Source organism: Triticum dicoccoides, chromosome 2A, assembly GCF_002162155.2.
Source record: "Triticum dicoccoides isolate Atlit2015 ecotype Zavitan chromosome 2A, WEW_v2.0, whole genome shotgun sequence".
NCBI classification, from domain to species: domain Eukaryota; kingdom Viridiplantae; phylum Streptophyta; class Magnoliopsida; order Poales; family Poaceae; genus Triticum; species Triticum dicoccoides.
Genome location: NC_041382.1, coordinates 327549502 through 327565937, shown reverse-complemented (window position 1 = coordinate 327565937; position 16436 = coordinate 327549502). Strand labels below are relative to the sequence as shown.

The following is a 16436-nucleotide window of genomic DNA, read 5'->3' as shown; positions in this document are numbered from 1 at the left end:
GATTTTTATAAACATCAAACAACTTCATTTTTAAAGGACTTCTTGGTGTTATTCATTAGTAAAGGGAAAAGTGCTAGCTATGTAATAAACATCGACCCACTCACTTATTTAAATTTGAACCTCTATATCTTTAAAAAGAAACAGGGGAAGATCCATGTTTACAAACTTTTTAAATTGCTCGTCTTTTATTTGAGCTTCTTGGTTCTGGAATAACATTTTGAACTTCTACGTTAGTTAAAATTGTATTTCACCGTTTTTAGTAATATGTAGAAACACCATTTTTTATAAACTTTTCGAACTGCTCCATTTTTTTGAACTTCTTGGTTTATTCTGTAGTAACGAAAAAATCACAGGTTTGTAATAAAAAGTGAACAACACTATTATTTAAAATTAAACTTCAAGGTATTTTTTAGAATGGTTAAACTTACAAACAAAATTATGGTTTTTTTGCACTTTCCACTAACTTACTCTATTATACTATCTTGTGATTTTTTTTGTCTCACGACATTTTTTGCTGTTGATGAAATGGCCTAGGTGGTCCTTTTTCTCATTGAGCAATTTCTTGGGTATGTGGTACATGTGAACTTAGGAATTTCTGAAACATGAACTTCACATGCTATTGAAATTCAAGAAAATTACACACAACAATACATACACTTCGTGTGCTACATCCACAACCCATCATCAAGTGTAGCACACCAATACATCGTCAAGCTTGGTACCAACATACATAAGTAGCATCACACTAATTTTATATTGTTTTTGTTCTGATCATTTAGAATGCTGAACCTTCCAAGGGGGCGAAGAATGATATATCGTACTCTAAGGACAGTAAAGCGTACGACAAAAACTCTGCTCTGTTTCACGATTGACATAAACGCCGGCAACACTAAGCAGTGTCGGACTCCAGGAGGGTTGTCCAGCAATGGGATGGCACTTGACCTCGACATGGACACCACGACAGTCTGTGGGCAACGTCGGCGTCATTTTTGTGTAGCTCCGCTGTGTTGCTCATCTTTTTGTTCTAGAGTATGGTGAAGTTTGATTTGTCCTGCAAATTTGTAGTAGCATAACAAGGCAAGCATCAACAACCATATTTGCTGAAATAAAATAGGTGAAAATGACAAAACATACAAAATCAAATGTACGAGGCCCAGATCCTTCTTAGTTGGCACGGGAGCAGTGGGATTCAGGGGGCACTGCGACAGCGAACCTCCGGTGGCCGCGTACTTGAACGGCCTGAGGTGGCGGCCCCTAAGGTTCAGTTTGCTTTCATCAACGACTGAAGAATGCAGAACAAAAAACTCAGAGTTTAGAAACAAGAGATGGGATTGCCATACATTGCTTTGTACTTTGAGAAATAAATACAAACATCCTGCGGCCACACATACCACTTTTTTCAGCTACGAACGATGATTGGAGTAAAGATGAAAGGAAAATGTAGGCTCACTCGTCACTCCCGTAGCACCTCTGTATGTCATACTATGTGCACAACAAGGAGGAGCAGCATCAGAATGGCATGCCTGCCACTCGGGAGGATGGAGCACGTGGGGAGTTGGCTGGGTTGGGGCGGTAGAGGAGTTCGCAAGCTGCTCCATGGGGTTGGTCGAGCCGATGCAAGGTGCATCGTAGGATGACGCTAGCTAACTGAAGATGGGGGCGTGGCAGAGGATGACGCTATCTAAATGAAGACGAGAGCAGCTGCTGCAGTTTACACGTGCGCGAGGTAGCATGGAAAGTAGCACAGGCTGGAGGGCCATGGCGGCTGCATACCGCGGAGGCGCGGGGCTGTGGCTGCCTTTGTTGGACTTGCGCACACGGTCGAATTGAACTGCCGTGCAGCGCAAAGGCCAGCGGCACCCCCATGGCGAAGAGCGCGTTGGAGCAGAGTGTGGCCACACTGTAGGAGAGCGGGTGGGAGAAGAAGACGGGCCACGCCGGAGGAGAGGTTGGGGGCGGGTGGCATGTAGGTGGACGGGGCGGAGGGCGACGATGGAGGTTGTTGGGGAAGGCGATGGCGGAGGTGGCCGGGGTGGCGGTGGAGAAGCTCGACCACAGCGGCGGCCAGCGGCGCGCGAGGAGGCGGTGGCACGCGGAGGAGCGGGGGTTTGGCGGTGCACGAGGGAAGAGGGCGGGTCTGGCGGTGCGCCGGTAGGAGGCGGGGACGACGGCGTGACGGAAGGAGGCGGGAGTGGTCAGTGGTGGTGCGCCGGTAGTAGGCAGGGTAGGCAGCAGTCGCGATGGGATCGGGGGGAGGTTGGGGATCGGGGGTGGACGAGCGGTCGTGGGTGGGATTTTTTTATTTTTTTTGCAGCGGGTCGGGGAGTTCGGGAGGGAGCAGTTGGCGTTATAGGGCTGGCTCTGATCCAAATAACTATTCTAATCCTGGTATTAGAATAGTGTTGTCTATATGGATTGACTATTTGTTATTCTGGATAAGGAATAGTTATTCTCCACTCCCCTCTATTTTACTATCAATGCACTGTAATTTTACGTTCCGTAAGTATTGTCTTATTTCCAACGTAAAAAGAGACCGCAAGAAAATATATAATCGTCATAAAAATATTTTATGTTATGTAAAATTATAAACGTAAAAACATAGTGTAAAATACACATAAACTGTAAAATTTCTTGTTCTATAACATATATTTTTATTTTCTTATGCCAAATTTTACGTAATGAATCAATAGGAATGTAACTATTTGAATTCCAAACGTAATTTAATTATGAAATGATCGTAAGATTACCTCGGGTGAAGAATAATTTATTCTGCACCCTGGGTGATGAATAGTATCACTACACACACACACACACACATATATATATATACATCTGGGCTATTCTGTTACGCGTAACAGAATATTATTCTGTTACCCTTCTTGAACTGATGAATCCGAGCGGTTGTACTGATTCCGTCATTTCGTTGAACTGATCATTTTTTATTAAAAGAGCAAATAAGAGCCCCCTCCTCTCTCTCCCCGTTGAGCCGGCTACTTGTGGCGGATCCCTCCACCCGCCCGCCTCCCTCCTGGCAGTCGCGGTGATGGGAGCGGCGGCGGCGGCGCTGCCACTAGAGCTCGTATGGTGGAGAGAAGTGTGGCGTGGGTGCGTACATGCGCCAAGCTGGAGCAGAGGCGCCCTGTAGCGGGCGGCGCCAGGGCGAGGAGGGTCCGCGGCGAGCTCCGGCCGTAGAGGGCGCAGCGCACCCCAAGAGCACACGCAGAGCTAGCCGGAGGAGAAGGCGGCCACGCGCGGCGCCGGCGTCCGCCTCAGCGCCAGCAGCACAGACGAAGAAGCTACCACCTACAAGTAGCACAAAGCGAGAAATCAGCAGAGAGAACTTAAGCGAAGGCACAAGGAATACCCGCGTGGTGGGGGAGAGCGCGAGGGCGGAGGGGGAGGCCGCCATTTCCAGCCGGGGGCGGGTCGAGCTGCTGGTGGAGTCGCCGTGTTCCGCTCCCCTCCTCCTCCTTCCCTTTTGTACTAGTGGCAAGGCGCCGATCTGTGATGTGGTTGAAAGGATTGAGTGACCACTCCACTGATTTCGTTTACCTTGCCATCTTAGGAAGGGAAGGGCAGAGCAGGTCCCGTCGGAGTGGGAGGGGGCGGTGGCCACCACCACCACCGTCCGTCCAGGTTCACCTCAGTCGCCGGCAATTGTAGCCATGTTGCCCATGTGCCCATCCTTGACGTCTCTCAAAGATCAGTCTCTATGCTCTGTCTTTTCTGCACAATACAGGAAAGGTCATCCAGTTCTGCATGAACTAGAGCCTGCACCATAATCTTGGCCATCTCATGGCATGTCTGAATTTGTTCATTTATCTTATGTAAGATGCCAAGACGAGGTTCTAGGCTAGTGTTGCTAGCAGGAACCATAGAGTTGGCAACATATGGCAGAATCTAAAGAGCGGCTGAAGCTGAATCTTCTGTGCTTAAAGTGCAATTTACAGGAAGGACTGTTCCAAAATTCATGAACCTAAAATGGAACATGAAATGGGAGCTGAGCAGATTCTGTTGCTAATTAATTATCCCGCACTATGTTGTTGCTGGTGGAGCTACTATAGTAGTAGTATTTGATCAGGGGCTAACGGTAGTTACTACTGTATTTGACATGAGAGTGAGCACCATACGAGCTATAAAATGGCAGCTCATATTCAGGGAAACTTTCGTGGTAGGTGTGCAACAAAATTTCACAAAGAATTGTCAAATGCAAAACTTTCAAAGAGGTCAAAGATTTCAGTTCAACGTCTACACAAAGCTATCGAAATATGAAACTTAGTCATGTTGAACGTTTCCTCAAATTCGCAACTGGTGAAGACTAATTTGAAATATGGTGAGACCCTTCGTGTTGCTTTCCTGTCAGAAAAAATAGAGTACTGGAACTGATGTCCATATGTGTTTGTGCTGAGCGTGTTTCGTAGACTAAAAATTACACTTTTTTGGGTACGCCTTTTTCTCGCAACTTTTCGATGGTTTACGGTATCATAGTCCTCAAACTTGCATGGTTTATATCATTGAGCTGAATGATATTTATTTTAAAACAATATGTTTTGTGTGTTTCTTTTTTTGAACTCATTTTTTTGCAATGATGTTTTGAACTTCTCACGTTTTGCAACTTGGACTTTTACCATTTGAATTTCCGTGGGTTTTTCTTTTATTTGAGCTTTTTTCCAAACTTATCTGAGACGCCATGTTTGAACATACAACTTTTGTAGTTGTGAACTTATCATTTTTTCCATTTATTAAGTTGCTTTTTTCCTCCGAACATTTACTGGTACAATTTTTTTTTTGCAAATTTATTGTCCCTTGAGTAAGAACAAATGCAATTTTTAATTTTAATTTTATGGTACTTATGGTACTAGAGAGTTTGTACTTCTTAAAAAATAATCACTCGATGTTCTTTTAGTTTTATTTTTTAATTTTCTTTCTCATCCTTATCTTTACTGGCGGTGTAATCACCATCGTACCTTTATGGTTTATATAGTTGAACGAACGTACATTTTTACCATTCCCTTCTTTTTAAAACTTATATGTTTTCTTCTCCAAACTTCCTACCTGTCGAGAATTAGAACTTATTTATTTTTACATTTGTACTTCCAAGTGTCTTTAATGCCATTTTCACTATTTTACTTTGTTTTACCTCATCAAACTGGCGCACAACACATTTGAAGAAACAAAATACGAATCTTTGAAACACTAGGGGTATAACCATTGCACATGACTTCATGTGTGCCTTCATCATAGAAAAATATACTGAATATCGCTAAGTTCTAAGGTTGAACAATGAATCATACAGAATATTGTGAACACGCCGCATTTTCTCACTAAAACAAACTTCTGTACTTGCATACAACCCTCTTTGAACTTGGACGACACCTAGTGCTCAACTTGGACGATGGACAATGCTCAACTCGAACGGAGGAGGTAGTCGTTGCTTTTTAACCATGAATGCTTCTAAAGACACTGGGAATTGCTTCAAAACTACTTTTATACTTTTTAACACGAGGGTTCTCTCAGTTGGTCCAAGAAGCAATGCATACATAATATTTTTATTCTGCAAGAACGAAACACTCCAATAATTAACAACTAATCTGTCAGTACATGCAGAACAATTTCAGTTTTGAGAACAAACTTCCATTGATATGTTAATCTCTCAATCTGTATAGAGGACAGGATGGTTCAGGGATTAGCATTGGCATTATTGGAAACCATGGACTTAATGAAATGGTTCAGGGATCACTCTCAATCAGCCCCATTGCTACTTGTGCTACAGAGAACATGAATATAAAGTGGATGGTGACTCATCGATTTTTCTTAGAAACTTACGAAATTTTGAAACTTGCACTGACGATATTTAGGTGATATATCTAAACTTTACAGGATTTTGAAGAAATTCGCTGCAAATCATTACTTATTTAGGTGATATATCTGAAGTTACAGAGTAATATCGAACTACAGTGGACAGACCAACAACATAAATCCTCAAGCAAAGCTCACAATCTCCATGGAAGATGCCTATGAATTCACCATGGAAGGGCATCCCACTCCCCCGCTCTATCTGCTCCCACTCCCTGCACACACACAGAGAGCAGAGAGAGGATGAGAGGGAGATGACTGAGGTGGATCGAGGACAGAGCACAAGGGGCCTGTACGTAGCTCTTCTCGTGATCGGCTGGGTAGCGTGCTGTTGTACTGATGAGGCAAAGGTCCAAATATATCGCCTAAATAAGTTCAAAGAATTTTACAAAAACAAGTAGGCAACAAAGAGAAAAGTCATGTATGGCTATCAGGCACAACTTATATATATAGGACTAGTAAGGGTCTCAGGAATCGACTACACTATTTCAGTCAACTCGATCTTCATCAGTACTAGAATGACTGGACAAGAAGTTTAGATTTGTAGCAGCACACACACCAAACTTATAGAATTTTTCTTCAACGTTTTTAGGTAATTGCATCGGTACTACTCCCTCTGTTCACTTTTATAAGACCTTGAAGACATTTCAAACAATGTGTAAAACAGCCTATTTTGAGTTGTCTGAAACGACTTACAAAAGTGAACGGAGGGAGTAGTATAATTGGAAAAGTATTTCAGATTTGTAGAAGCGCACACACGAAACTTACAGAATTTGATGGAAATGCACGATTTCTGATTTATCAGTACATAGTTTTATGGAAATGCATGAGTTAACTTCTTCTAGGCACTATCTGAACATGGTGAAGACTAGCAAATGTAAGGATAGGTAGAGAACACTTAGTATTGAGCTTTTTTCCAAGTATGTGTTGAACTGATATATTTTTTGTCAATGAACTGTTGTAGAATAGGTACTAGAGCTACCAGCATCTTCCTATATATCATGATAAAAAGCAAACAAACATGCATACTAGAGAAAATTGAACTGACAATAGAAGAAATTTATACTTTTTTGGGACTGACATCATGTAATACCTCATCCAGAAAGCATGCCAAGCGAAACGTTTATTTTTTAGTTGAAGAACTAGAAGTCTTGCAGCACAAGAGGCACGGCATGGTGCTATTAACTAACTTACAAAGATCCTTTCTGCTTTGTAGTAGTACCTGAGGTTACAAGGGTCAAAAATTTACCATTTGACGGCCTTCACGCCACCAGCAGTGCTGGAGGTGACCTCTTGTCTCCTGCTGTCGGCGGGGAACATGAGCTGGATCAATGGGGAAGAAGGTGGCAGGAGCGCCTTGTCCATCTGATCTCTCATGCGAGGGCAGTGCTCGACGTTGAGGTGCAGGGCGCCGAAGGAGACGGTCACGCGATGAGGAGGAGCAGGATGGGGCAGAAGTGGTTGTTGCCGACGCTCCGCCCTCCGCCGGCGACCCCCCCTGCAACGCGTCATGGGAGGTGGGAGGAGGAGCCATGGCGCGTCGCCATAGGTGGAGGCTCTATGTTTATGTTGATAGTACCATAATATCATTGCACAGTAGTGGTTGTCAACTGAATCTTGCAAGTCCAAACAAAACCATAGTTAAACTTAGACCTGACAAAAAAGAATAAACTCGCACTGACAAATGGATGAATTTCATGTAGAACACCTTTCTCCTTTAGACAGTTGATTAATGCCACGCACATGGACAAGACAGTGTGCCAAGAAATCAAATTGCACAAGTCAGAATACACAAATTAACACCACGGTAGCCGCCCTAGACCACGGAATGGATGGAAGCACAAGACGATAAAATAAAATAAGAATTGGCTTGAACTTAAACCAAAATGATAATTGAACTGAACTAAAATTAGATACTGGACTGAATTAAAATAAGAAACATATAGCAAAATTAAATTGTATAAACACAAGCATTTTCAGCAATCAAATTTTCCTCTTGAATATGTAGAGGGACACACCTTGTTTTGTCTATCAGATTCCTACATCCAGGCAAAGAAGTGGGTATAGGACAAGGTACATCAGCCCAAATTTTTGTACTTCTCGTTGCATTGCTTCAGTTTGGTTCCAAGAACACTATGCTGTAGTTCCGGTTGCAGACCTGGTCGTCACGGCGTGCAGGGACCATGAAGGAAGAGGATCTGGAGCAGAAGCTCTCACACGATGAAGTTGTGGACAGCGCCGAGCATGTCGGTGGATGCATGTTCGGAGAAGTTGTAAAATATTTGCAGAACTGAAGGATATGCTTTTTGTATTATCTCTAATCACAATGAACAAAGTATTTAGAACTGACGCATATATGATACTCGATCAGTACTAAAATGGACAATATTTGTTAAGTTTCTATGTATGAACCTACCAACTTTCTAAACATGAACTTCTCCCTAGGGTTATTCTTCGGTATTGAAAAATGTGCAGGCAGAGCACATATATTAGTAATAGTTATATCGAGAGGGTTTACTTCAACCCCTACATTTTTCATTCATTAATAACTATCAGTAACTTGTTATTCATCAGTACTAGTACGACTGGACAAGAAGTGCAAATTTGTAGCAGCACACAGATTGAACTTGCATAATTTTTCTTTGAACTTTTTTTAGGTGATATATCTAAACTTACATAATTTTGAAACATGTACTGATGATATTTTTGCGCACGCACCCAACTAATGTTTTTTCATGAATTTACAAAATAATACAAACCAAACTAATAATGAGTTTAGTACAAAAAACAAGTCTCTTCTCTAGGCATTAAGACAAATACCTGTCGAACAACAAGCACAAGATAGCAGTGCCGCTTGAGGAGCAGGGGAAGAGGGACAGTACAAACAAGTGCAGCTCAATGATACCATATGCTGCAGAACAAATTTTCCACTTGGGACTGAAGAAAGAAATCACACAAGATGGACTGAAAATCATAATAGAATGACCATAGCTACAATATGAACTGAATATATACCAGAGGAGCATGAACATCCAGGGGGAGGTGTGGAAAGGTTGAGATGGGCACCTCCCGAGCTGCGGCATCAAACGGCTTGGCACTATGTTGTTGAACGATCCGGGGTGGCAGTGGTGAACGGAGGGCAAGTCGGGTTGGTGATTGTCGTGCTGGAGATGGACATCAAGGGCGCTGCGGCAGAAGAAGTGGGTCACACCGGCAACCTGCGGCTGTGCGTATAGGTGGTTTGCTGGTAGACTGGAGCCGGGGGAGATGGGAAACAGGGTGGCGGCTGGAGCCAGTGACTGCAGAGAGTGGTTGGGGATTGATGACGAGATCAAGAGGAGATGGGGGCGACGGAGGCTTGTGAAGTAGCGGCGGCGCCAATGCGGCCGGCTACCAGGAGGTTGTGTGCGGGGCGGCAGCGCGGTGGAAGCAGCGGGGAGGTTGGCCAGGCGGCGCGGTGGAAGCACGGGGGCGGCGCTCCGGTGGGAGCAGCGGGGAGGCGGGCTGGTGGCACGGTGGAAGCAGAGGGGCGACGCTAGCGACGGGTAGAAGCAGGGGCGAAGTCGACGGTGCGTGGAAGCAGGGAGGCTGGGCCCGGCGGTCGGCGGTGGGTGGGAGCAGGGGGTGGAGCCAGCGGTGGGTGGACGCAGCGGGGAGGTGGTGGGGAGTGGGTGGGCTTTTTCTCTGTTTCGTGCCACATCATAGAAGCACCATATTGTGCAAAATGGATCGGGCCTCTATAAGGGCCTGATGGTAACAGAATAATATTCTGTTACTAGTAATAGAATAGCCCTGTCCTATATATATATACACATAGGGTCGCGCTATTTGTTAGGAACAATTATTCTTCACCCCTTTCTATTTTGACATCAAGGCACCGTATTTTCACGTTTCGTAAATTTTGTCTTATTTCGTACATAAAAAACGTAAGAAAATATGTATTCATCGTAATAAATACTTTATGTTACGTAAAATTAGGAATGTAAAAACATAGTGTAAAACATACATAAAATGTGATTTTTCTGGTCTTATAACCTATATTTTTGCTTTTTTATACCAAATTTTACATATTGAATCAATATGCATGTAACTATTTATATTCTAAACATAATTTATTTAGGAAGCGATCATAAGATTACCTCGAGTGAAGAATAACTTATTCTGCACCCTGGGTAATGAATAGTTACGCAATATATATATATATATATATATATATATATATATATATATATAATAAACATCCAATTACATAAGTGATTGTACAGATCATTCGCACACACCTTAATAAACAATTGCATGCATTCTAAAGTAGGAGAAACGATCGTCTAGTCATCTACTTCTTGTGACGCTCCCGCCACTGCTATGTGGCTCGATCCCTCGCCTGGGCAGGGACAATTCCTCATGTCAACGATCCGCCTGTACATCTTGTAGGTTGTGTACGCATCCTTGGCCGCGTACTTGACGTGTTCTTCATCTAGTCTCTCATGCCAAACACTGTGCCAGGCTTTCTTGTCCTTCTTGCTCTCTTCCTTCATCTTCGTGTAGTAGGGTCGATGATGGTCGAGGCAAGGTCAACTAGGGAGTTTAGTTTGTTGTTGTCGCTCCCCCAGACCTTGTAGTGGTGCTGGATGTTGACAAGATTTACGCATTTCAAGCCCGAAACCTTGAGCGCTTTTAAATCGTTGGTGGTGTCCACTGTAGCGAAACTGTAGAGAAACTATAGTTAGAGCTATTGATAAACCTGGAGAAACGCTTGCAAGGCCTTGTGGCTAGGTGGTAGTGGTAGACGAGGGCGTCATGTCGCACACACAACTGGGCAACAACAACCTTCTGATCGTGCCTGGCACGACCCATGGTGTACTCGAGATCGAAGCCGACCACTTGGTATTTGTCCTCGGCAAGGATCTGCTCCATAGTTTGGATGGAGCTCTCCACCGAGACCAGATCGTTCGTGTACAGCACCGAGAGAGCCTTCCCCCTCACGTGGGTGTCCATGATGTGTTGCGTGGTGAACTGCCCACCATTCTCGTCGTCGGCCGCTGGGAGCGCCATTGGAGCCACATGGAGCTCCATTGGAACCGCTGGATGTCTGCTCTGTATGTTTCCTCGTGGATGTGCTTATTGTATCGTGTGAGACGAGAGATGAAGGTAAATGGCTGCAGGAATAAAAGAGGGCCGGGCGGCATGGATTCTTGGGGCGTCCGCATGGCAGTTTTTGCAGCGGGTAACTATCGTGGTTCTAAGTCTGACAGTAATGTAGGGGGGTAGGTATGGAGAGGCAAGATCTTAGCTATGGAGTAGTTGTAAGCACACGAGGTTTACGAGTTCAGGCCCTTCTCGGAGGAAGTAATAGCCCTACATCTCGGAGCCCGGAGGCGGTCGACTGGATTATGTGTGTATGAATTACAGGGGTGCGAACCCTTTACACTGAGGAGGGGGGTGGCTTATATAGAGTTCGCCAGACCCCTCCAGCCCTCAGTTAGGCAGGGTTTTAAGTACATTAAGGTCGGGCGTTACTGGTAATGCCCCTAATAAAGTGCTATGATGACCATAAAAGCTACTTAATGACCGACCGTTAGTGTGCAGAGTGACTTTAGGTCTCCTGGCCGTCGAGTGGTTGGATCTTGGTCGAGTGATTGCTTCTTGGTCGAGTGTCTTTGAGTCTGTTGAGTGGAACACCTCCAAGTCGATTGAAAGGTGATTTCTTCTAGAGATGTCCTTGGGTAGGGCAGTTAGGACAGGTCCATGACCCTACCCTAGGTACATAGCTTCATCATTAGCCCCCAAATGGATCGAGGTTTGAGTGGGGAAGGAGTTGAGAACTTCTCCGACTCATTTTTCATGCCATGAGCATATCTTGTTTCGGATCAATGATCCCGAGTGATGACAACAACTTCCTTTTCAGTCGCCTTGATCCATTCTTAGTTTTTTGTCGAGTGAGTTTCTTTACTTGAAAAGCTCCGAGTGACGGTGTGGAGGAGATCTTCCGTCTGACAAGTTGTTCTGATGCCCGCAGATTTCGCGGGATTCGAATTTTGGGAAGCGCGTGGGACGGGGGAGGCCGCAGTAATCGGATGGGATAGGGCGGAGTCGCCTCGATCTCCGCGCCACCTTTTTCGCCACGTATCGCGCGCGCGATTGTTATGGGATTTGACAGGATCGTCCGGGCCTACCAGTCAGTCACTCGGAAGCGACCTCATATAAGGCGTCGGACCGGGGTTTCTTGAATAGTGCGTTCTCATTTCCTCTTCTCCTCTTCAGGCTTCTTCGTCGTGCTCGCTCTCGCCCCAGCGCCGCCGCTCCGTACGCGTCTCGCCAGCGACGATGGGGAAGGAGAAGACGGCGGATCTGGAGCAGGCGAAGAAGGCGGCGGCAAAGGCGAAGGGGAAGGCGACCAGTCGGGGTGGATCTTTCACATGAGCCAGCCTGCCGAAGGGCTGGATCCAGGGCGACTGGATCCGCTCGGCGATCCGCCAAGAAGACCTCGATGACCTAGCCGACGGAGGACTGATCCCCCATGGAACAGCGCGGCTTCCGGGGAAGGAATCCGAGCCGCAACCTCGGGAGGGTGAGCGTGTTCTCCTTGCCACCCACGTCGACCGTGGATTTTCCTTGCCTCCTCACCCTTTCTTTCGGGGATTTCTGAATTTCTTTGGGGCACAACTCCACCACTTCACTCCCAACACAATCGTGTATCTCGCTGCTTTCGTGTCTTTGTGCGAGAATTTCTTGGGTTGTCGGCTTCACTAGGGGTCTTTTCAAGCACATTTTCACCTGTCGTTTTCAGACGGTGAAAAAGGCCAATCCGAGTGACGAGAGAACACAAGTGATTCAGATGTGTGGGGGTCTTGGTGTTCAGATGAGAGGGAAAAGTTACTTTCCGGCCATGATTCTTCCCGACTCGGTCCGCGGATGGCAGTCGACCTGGTTTTACTGCAAAGATCAGCCGACGCCAGGGCAGTTGACTGCCTCCCTCCTTTTACCATGGACCGAGTGAGGAAACCCTCCTCTTTGAAGGTGATCCCGGAGGAGAAGGCGCAAGTTAGGGTGCTGGTCGAACGAGTGGTCCAGCTTATCCGTGACGGGGTCACTGGTATGGATCTCTTGGAGGTTTTCCTTCGGCAGCGCATCCAGCCTCTTCAAGCTCGAGACCATCCGATGTGGATGTATTCGGGTCTTGACGACACCACTCGGATTCACCCGGAGGAGGTCGATGACGACACACTGGAGGGGTGGCTGTCAGGCATCACCGGAAACAAGGACAACCCCAGGGGAGCCAGGAGAGCTCCTCCATTCGACCAGTCACACGAACCAGAAAAGGTCTAATTCTGAGCTTTTGATTATAATCTGAATTCACTCATGCAGCTGTCTATACTGCGTCGACTGACTTTATTCTTCCTGCTTTCTTTCAGGCCCTTATCGAAATGTACTCAGTGCCCAACAGAGAGCAAGAGCAAGATCTGGAAGGAGAGGCGAGCGGCGGCGACAGTGGTGAATGGCATTCTGACGGAGAAGAGGATGAAGAAAGCGACGACTCAAGTGACGAAGAAGAAGTCGAGTCGCCTCCTTGCAGGGAGAGGCGATCCAAGCTTGACCAAGAACGACCAAGCGCCCGTGAAAAGGCGATTGCTCAGACTGGTTAGTCTTCAAAGCGTCCTCGGACATCTTCACCAACCCCAACTGAAAAAGTGTCAAAGCATCTCAAAGTTGCAGAGCAGAAGCCTCGGAAGGCGTTGCCGAAGATTAAGATTGACATCCCCGTCACTTCTGCGTGAGTGTCTCCCTTTGTATTCACTCGATGCTCCGTGCTGTTTATTTTTTCTTGATTTAACTAGACGAACTTTGGAACTGGCAGCGCTGCTACTTCTGGGACCTCAGCTTACAGAGATGAGGATGAGGTAATGGAGGATGCAGTCACTTCCAATCTGGGTATGATTTCTGTCATTCTGTCTTTATTTGGTCGACTCAATTGCAATGTGTACCATTGGGTGATGTGATTTTGGCTATTGATCTTTGAACAACTCCTAACATTATTGACCTCCCCGATGATGATGATGAAGAGCCTGAGAGGCCTTTGACGAGGAAAAATAGGAAAGCTCCTGCAAGCAAGGTGCCACAGTCGACGCCGATGGCGGAACCAGTCGTTCAGGACGCTGGTGATGCCAATCGGGGTTCTGTTACCTTCGCCGTACCATTGTCGAGTGCCCTGCCTTCTTCGTTGACTGCTCAAGCTCCTGCCGACCCACCTTCAGTTTTTGCGATCCATCATGTCCCAGAGGACGAAGTGAATGCTGCCAAGGAAGCCATACGCCAGGCGGGAATTATGATGGAGAAGGTGAAGATGGTGCGGGACGCCAGTCAGGCCGCCTATGACGCCAGCTCGGCTCTCCAAAGCAATGTTTAGGTTAGCTGGTCACCGCTTGTTCTGTTAGGACATGCTATCTGGAGACTCTCTTTCCGAAAATCTTTGCATCTGTACACCCACTGGGTGCGTCGATTGAAATTTTGGACTAGTGGGGGCATGCTGAGTGCACCCACTGGGTGTAGTCCCCGAGACTACGGTGGACTGCTGGCAGTCGACTGTAGTCTTTGTATTTTGATTCTTTCGCTTGATCTGGTCTGGCCGTGTCGAGTGTAAACCGAACCGGTGGGGGCACGCAAAGTGCACCCACTGGGTGTAGTCCCCGAGACTATGGTGGACTGCGGGCAGTCGAACGTAGTCTTAGTATTGATTGTCTTTGTCATTTTTCGCTGTAAAATAACTTCCCCTCCCTGTTTGCAGAAATCTTGCGATCTTGGAGCTCGCTTTGCTGACTTGGAGAAACAACAGATCCAGCTAAACCTTGACTTGGAATTGGCCAAGACACAACTGCAAAAGGCCAAGGACGACGCCAATGGTAAGACGAGCTTGTCGACTGGTTTGTCTTAGGCTTGAGTACCCTTCTGCTCTTTCTGAATCAAGCACCATTTCTTTGCAGAAAAACTGAACGAAGCTCTGGCGAAGAAGGATCAGGATTTGGCTGCTGCTCAAAAGAAAGCTGACGGCAGAAGTGCTCTGGTTGAACAGAAACTGGCTTCAGTCGGCCAATTGGAAGAAGAGAACACCAAGATGAAATCTTCCCTGAACGAAGCCAACAAGGAGTGCACGCGCTTGAAGAAAAACAATGTCAACATGTACGAGAAGATGGAAGGCATCGCTCGCAGGAGGGACGATCTGGAGAGTTATCTGAGGAGCCTTGCCAAGAAGTTGTTCATCAAGCTTGAATGTATACATTTTGTTCCGACTGATGTTTTTTCTGTCGACTCAGCATACGAAAATTGACTTATCCTTGGGTCGTGAATGCAGAGTTTTGCCAGAACTTCGAGGAGGAGACTGGGCGGATTGAGCCAGGTTTGGACCCCATCAACTCTCCCGTGAAAGATGAAACTGCCATGAATCTGCTCCGACTGGAATCCCGCATCGACGATGTTGTGGACTACTTGGCTCGACTAAAGGTCGCCACATCACGGATCGACACGGCACTTTGGCCAGGGGACACGCTCCAGAATGATCTCGAGTCTCTGATGACTTGACTTAACGAGATCCCTGGTCGAGTGCAGGAGTGGAAGAAATCTTCTGCCCGGTGTGGTGCTGATGTGGCTCTGTCTTTGGTTCGTGTCCACTACAAGGAGGTGCGACAAGATAAGCTGGCAGCAATGAAGGTCGCCAACACCTAGAGGCATGACTTCCGATCTTTTATGGAGACTTTTATTGCTGCAGACACTCGGATCGCCGACGGCGTCGACCTGGACGAGTTCGTCGAGCCTGCCAGTCCTCCTCCTGCGGAGTGAACAAACTTTTATGCCCCACCTTAAATTTGCCTCGGAATGCCGAGTGGTTTTTGTAACCGTTAAACTCTTTCGGGCTGAATGCCCGAGCACTTCGATCTGCGGTCTGTAACCTTTAGGATTTATCTGAACTTGGTTTATCGCTGAATATCTTCACGAATTCTCCGTCGAGTGGAACTCGTTCTTCACTCGAGACAACTTTTGTATTTGTGGCGCAGCTCCGAAGGAGAAGGTAGCAGTCGACCTGCACCTCGTCGTCCTTGCGGATTGGGATGGAGCGCATGTTGTATTTGTGGCGAAGCTCCTAAGGAGAAGGTGGCAGTCGACCTGCACCTCGTCGTCCTTGCGGATTGGGATGGAGCACATGTTGTATTTGTGGCGAAGCTCCTAAGGAGAATGTGGCAGTCGACCTGCACCTCGTTGTCCTTGCGGATTGGGATGGAGCGCACGTTGTATTTGTGGTGAAGCTCCCAAGGAGAAGGTGGCAGTCGACCTGCACCTTGTCGTCCTTCCGGATTGGGATGTGTTTCGTACTTGGGCGAGTACTGGACTGCAGCTAAGCCTCCGAGTGGGAGGGTTGCTCTCCACTCGGTAGGATTTTTCAAACTTAGGCGAGTACTGGACTGCAGCTAAGCCCCCGAGTGGGACGGTCGCTCTCCACTCGGTAGGATTTTACAAACTTAGGCGAGTACTGGACTGCAGCTAAGCCCCCGAGTGGGAGGGTCGCTCTCCACTCGGTAGGATTTTTCAAA

The 16436-nt window shown here is 46.6% G+C and overlaps 1 long non-coding RNA gene across 1 annotated transcript; it reads right to left on the bottom strand.

Moving 5' to 3' along the window:
- Window positions 1-567: 567 nt before the first annotated feature.
- On the bottom strand, window positions 568-2291 carry LOC119354493. Its single transcript, XR_005170988.1, has 3 exons — window positions 1392-2291; window positions 1135-1282; window positions 568-1051 (listed from the first exon to the last, which is right to left on the bottom strand). It is a non-coding gene; the product is annotated as an uncharacterized LOC119354493 (long non-coding RNA).
- Between the last annotated feature and the right edge of the window lie 14145 nt (window positions 2292-16436).